Below are 5,765 nucleotides of genomic sequence, written 5' to 3'. Positions count from 1 at the left end.
CCTCGGCCGCTCCCCATGAAGACAAGGTTGCGCTGTCCCCCAGCTCCTTCCTCTAGTTGCCTAGGGTGCCCGGCTCCCCATCCAGCCTCTCCTTTAAGCCAAAGAAATGAACATTCCGAGGAGTCGGAAGTGAAGTCTGTGACGTGAAACACTTTGCCTCCAGTGTACTGTGTCATGAATAAACTCTTATTTTTACTTTAGAAACAATTATTGCTTTGGCCTTGCTTTCTATTTAACTGTGTAAAATGCCCGAGGGCCCGGGATTTGGCTCGGTGGTTCCATCGCCTGCCTCAAAAGCATAAGGTCTGAGTTTGATCCCTGGTACCAAAAAAAAAAACAAAAAAGGGCTGGGGATTTAGCTCAGCAGTTCAGTGGCCTGCCTTGCAAGTGCAAGGACCTGAGTTCAATCCCCAGTCCCCCCAAAAAAAACCACAAAAAAAAGAAAAAAAAATCCAAGCATGCTTAAGATCATGCTGTTCAACTGGCGAAGCTTTCTCTATGGGATGAAAGCTTAGATACCATAGCCACTATCCCGATGTGGCTACTCAAGTCCCCCCCAAAAAAACCACAAAAAAAAGAAAAAAAAATCCAAGCATGCTTAAGATCATGCTGTTCAACTGGCGAAGCTTTCTCTATGGGATGAAAGCTTAGATACCATAGCCACTATCCCGATGTGGCTACTCCAATACAAATGACTTTAACCTATGCCAAGTTCAAATTTTGTTCTTCAGTCATATCACGTTTCCGCTTCCTTCCTCCCTCCTTCCTCCCCCTCCTCCTTTTTTTCTTCAGTTCTGGGTATTGAACCAGGGCATTTAAACTGAACTACATCCTATACATCCTGGACCCTTTAGTTTTTGAGACAGGGTCTTGCTAAGTTGCCCAGCCAAAGCACAAACTTTGAATCCTCCTGCCTCAGCCTCCCTGAGTGCTGGCATTCTAGGCATGCACCACCTGGCATGGCTACCGCCCACATTTCCGATGCTCAGTATCCCGTGGGTCTGCAGCTAGTGCATGGATCAATGCAGGTGGAGAACATTCCCATTTAATGGGGTCACGGGCAGCATTACACACCCGGGGGAAGAGAGGATCTTGGGAAAATCCCAGACTGACTCTTCTCTGTCCATCTCCCTGAGGGTAAATTAGGTGGAAACAAGTAGAGGGCAGGATGAGGGGATGGATTCTGTTTAGCAAATATTGCAAATACTAAAAGCAGTTCTTTCCCACTCCTGCTCCAGAACTGCCTGACTGCGAGCCGGGCTGAGGCTTTCCCGTAAGGAGGGCGGGTTGGGAGCGCGGAGGGGAAGCTGATGTCTTCTGATGGGGTGGATTGGGAGTGATGACAATGAGAAGGGAACTTCTGTGCTGCCTCTCGAAACGCAAGGTGAAGTCTGACTCGGTGCAGTCTTTCGGCCCAGGTCTGAATAGGAGGCACTCCCACGGCTGGTGTGTCCGCGCCTCTGATGGCGCCTCTGACTCCACGCTGTACAGACTGTTTGCCCTCGCTCCCCGCACAGCCCTCTGCCGGCCAGCCCTTCCCTGGAGTCACTGGTTTCTGCTACACCCTTGCAGCACATTTTTCACAAGCACGCACGCACGCGTTTGCAGATGGGAAGGTGCTCTGCACGCACGGCTTCCCCGGCCCTGCGGCCCTGCAGGTGGCTGCTAATTTCAGGACTTTCCCCAGGCAGAGTTCGGCCATGGCAGTGGGCGAGTGGACAGGACCCTCCACAGCCTTACAATACATTCCCTCCCGGTCAGGATCTTCACATCAGGGGTCAAATCCCGATGCCTGGCTGGTGGAGCACAAGCTGCAGACTGCAGAGACCCAGCAGGGAGGGGAAATTGGTGTGTGAACGGGGGGCGGGGGGGATCCGGAGACTCAGTGGACCCCTGCCTCCGAAGTTCAGTTAAAACAACTGCAGCAGCTGCAAAAATCCAAGTCAAATCCACCCGCCAGCAACTGGTTGGCCGTCGTGAGCCCTTGGGCAAACTTTAGACGAAATCTGGACTGAAGGAGGCTCAGGTCCCCTCCCAGGCGGCTGAGGAGCTCTTTCAAAAGCAGGTGATGCAAAGGGGCTGTTTGATCAAACGTGACCTCCGAAGCATATTAGAATCGATGCCCAAACCCAGAAATGTACTCTTCTGTGGTCTTGCAGCAGAGTTCAGGGAACTGAAGAAGAAGCAGGACCTTTCTCTTTAACCCCAAATTATCGCTCTGAACTCGGAAACCCGATGGGGCTGGGCCACACTGCCAAGAGCAGTGATTGAGATTGAGCAAATACGTGGGCTTTCAAAGAGCTCCAGGCCACGCTGGGACAGCGGTGGGAGGAGCAGAGGGCAAGGCAGGGTGTTCCATCCCACTGCTGTCTCAGGCATTGCGCAGGGCGGAGGTGACCATCTGGAGATGAGAAATCCACTTGACCCCGACAGGGGCAAGGGTGCCAGGCAGGCTTTCACATGCTGTGTGTTGATAGCCACTCAAAAAAGGGGCTGATTTCATTATTTTTTAAAAATAAAAGGCCACGGATGTGCAGCGTAGCCATGGAAATTTACTGCACTATGGCACCACGACCAAGAGCACGACTTTCCCCATATCCTTCACATCATAGTCTGTGTGTAAATTACCTCCCCTGAAGTTGTGCAGTACTCAACCCGAGTGACCATATACAATGAACTTGTGCTGTGACCCCCAGGTCATGTGTGACATGGACAGTTAGGCTTTCTGCCAAAGTGGTGGCTTACCCGTTTTGTGGGGCTATGGGCAAATGGCTATGTGTATAAATCTTCCCCAGTCTGTGAAGTTCCCGTGGTGTAAATTATTAGTAAAGATAGCGAAAGCAGGGAAAACCAGGCTCACAGAGTAGCTACATTAGCAAGAAAAATGATTTGAGGACTGGAATATTTTATATCAATTTCAGTCTTTAAATGACTCCAATCTCCAGGCCTTTGCTTGCATTTTGACAAATGGCTGTGGCTTCTTACCCACATCAGTTTATTCGACCTCTTTTTTCCATCAACTATCAAAATGAAAACTGCTACAGCGATAGAGAGAGAGAGAGAGAGAGAGAGAGAGAGAGAAAGAGAAAAGAGCGAGCAATTTTAAACATCCCACAGCAATGAGGCAGAACATGCTATAGCCATCAAGTTCTGGTTGTTCATTCTATTTATTGAAAAAAGCCTGTAGCCCGATTTCTTTTATGTGAGTACATTTAAGCAAGCAAAGTTTATAGAGATGACTTATCTCATTACATTAGAAGAGTGATTTGCTATCTCAGCATCTATAAGCAATTTTAACAGACATTTCTGGATGAAGAAAAGCTTTTGTAAATATATGCGAAAGACACGATTTCATCAAGCATTAAATCGGAGGTGCCCTGCAAAATATTACATTTGTGCATTCAATTAGCTTGATTGTGGCTGAATTCTGTCCACCGAAGGCAGCACTTCTGCAGAAAAAAAAGAAGCATTTCCTATGTCAGCAGGTTTCCAGAAACAGAAAGCTTGGTTTCCCTCCTGCACATCCTATTTGCAGCTGAGCAGTTCCCAGCTACGTGTTCCTAATTGGCCTGCTCAGACTCTTCATAGCTGTGTAAGGCCAATGTGAACCCGAAACCACGTTACTCGGCCACGGAGAAATCCAGGTCTGACAATCTTGGTTTAAATAGCCCACTTCTAGTCTGAAGGGAAGGCAAACTCTGGGCAAAATTGGGACATGGTCCCAAATGGACAGATGTCCTCTGCATTTCCTCGTGGTCCTTCCGGCATCTGAAGGAGGGGATGGAAGCCTGGGTCTGGCAACTGGCCCAGACGCCTTTCCCAGAGCTGAGTTTATAGGATCAACCTTCTCTTCCCTCCTGCTATGAAAGCTTTGCCCTCTGTTCTAAGATTCTCTGCCTTCCTAATTTTGTTTCTAATTTAAATTTAATTTATGGTATCATATGGGAAATTTATTGCCCTGAAAAATTCATTGTGCTGCGGACTGAGGTGGGGCATGCATGTAATTCCAGCACCTGGGAGGCTGAGGCAGGAAGATTGCAAGTTCCAGCCCTGCCTGGGCAACTCAGTGACTTATCGAGACCCTGTTTGGAAAAAAAAAAAAAAAAAAAAAACCACTGGGGAATGTAGCTAAATATATGGAGGGTCTGAAAACAAAGAAAACCAAAACCAAACCAAAACTTAAACGATCACAACGACAACAAATCCCAAACCTTTGTGTTTTACCTCCTCAGTTTTGCTCTTCTAACTTCTGGCAAGCAACGATCTGTTTACCAGCTTTATTTTCCGAAAAGGTCCTATAATCGGAATAAGTAGATAACATACGTAGATTTTCTTTCATTTAGCAGTACTTTTAAGATTCACCCACCTTTCTCAGTGGCTTGAGAGCCCAGTCTTTAAAACTGCTGTAGAATAGTCCATCGCGTGGCTGTACCACAAGGCCACGGGTTGGACAAACTTCCCCTAGGAGCCCTGTGGGAAGGGGCCACGCCCAGCCTGTGGCGCCATCTGGGCGTGATGCACCTTTAACAGTACTGCCTGGCGTGTTTTCTGGTTCCTGGGCCCCGCCTCTTCTGTTCTGGAGCCCTCCCCTTCCGGTAGAGGTCCCCTCCTCTGCCGGTCCCTGGACTCCGCCTCTCCCTGCCTTAGCTTCCGGGCTGCCCTGAGGTGAGTTGCCCACCGTTGCTTTCCTGTCGCTGGACCTCACCACAGGTCCAGAACCGTAAACTGAAATAACCTTTTTCTCTTTCCAAGTCGGCTACCATCGGAAAGCTGACAAGTGCAAATGGTTGGTTTCTCTATGAAGAAACCTATTACAGAATGCTGGTCGTTTGCAGTTGTGGGTGATTGTGAGTAAATTTTTTTTTTTTTTTTTTGTACCGGGGATCAAACTCCGGTCCTCACACTTGCAAGGCAGGCAGTGGCACCACTGAGCTAAATCCCTGGCTAAAACTGTCATAAATATTCCTGTGCTGGAAAAACAAATTTTTTTTTGAGGTGGAAACTTGTGTTGGTCATCCTGACGTCAGATTCCTGGGCTGAAGCAATTCTCCTGCCTCAGCCTCCCGAGTGCTGCGACTGTCGGTACAGGTTACCATGCCTGGTTCTTAGCAGATTTCTGTAGGAACATAAGTTTCAGCTGGGTGGCCGCACCTTGCTCAATGACCTGGAGCACGCTTGCTGGGATGCAGGGTAAGATTCTGTTTGGCTCTGGAAAAAATTGCCAAGTGTCCTTCCAAATCTCCGCACCATTTCGCGTCCCCACCAGCGATAAAGGAGTTTCTGTTGCTCTCTCTGTCCTCGCCATTAGTTTTTGGTGTGCAGCCAAGTGGTTGAGTTGATTTCCTAAAGATGGAGGAGGTCGAGCACATTTTTATATACTTATTTATTATTTGTATCTTTTTTAGCACGGTGCCTATTCGGATCTTTTTCATATTTTTAATTTGTTGTTTTTTTCCTTTTTCCTCTTTATTTTTTCTTTCTGGGGATTGAGCTCAGGACCTTTGCCCTGAACTGCATCCTCAGCCCTTAAAAAAAATTGAGACAAGGCCTGGCGTGGTGGCGCAGTCCTGTATTCCCAGCACTCAGGAGGCTGAGGCAGGAGGATCGCTGTGAGTTCGAGACCAGCCTGGGCTACATAGTAAGTTCCAGGTCAGTCTCAACTACTAGTGAGACCCTGTCTCAAAAAACAAAGAACAAACAAAAAAAATTGAGACAAGGTCTTGCTAAATTGCCTAGTTTGGGCTGAAACTTGCAGTCATCCTGCC

General features: G+C 48.1%; 1 long non-coding RNA gene across 1 annotated transcript in view; it reads left to right on the top strand.

Annotated features, from left to right (window-relative positions):
• Nucleotides 1-4,593: 4,593 nt before the first annotated feature.
• Nucleotides 4,594-5,765, top strand: part of LOC104874217 — an 85,088-nt gene continuing 83,916 nt past the window's right edge. The window contains exon 1 of the long non-coding RNA XR_783690.1: nt 4,594-4,665. This is a non-coding gene — a long non-coding RNA (uncharacterized LOC104874217). The remainder of the gene's footprint in view (nt 4,666-5,765) is intronic.

Source organism: Fukomys damarensis, unplaced genomic scaffold (assembly GCF_012274545.1).
Source record: "Fukomys damarensis isolate Sample0158 unplaced genomic scaffold, DMR_v1.0_HiC HiC_scaffold_25, whole genome shotgun sequence".
NCBI classification, from domain to species: domain Eukaryota; kingdom Metazoa; phylum Chordata; class Mammalia; order Rodentia; family Bathyergidae; genus Fukomys; species Fukomys damarensis.
The sequence above is the reverse complement of the archived record's forward strand: the minus strand, read 5'-3'. Positions and strand labels throughout refer to the sequence as shown.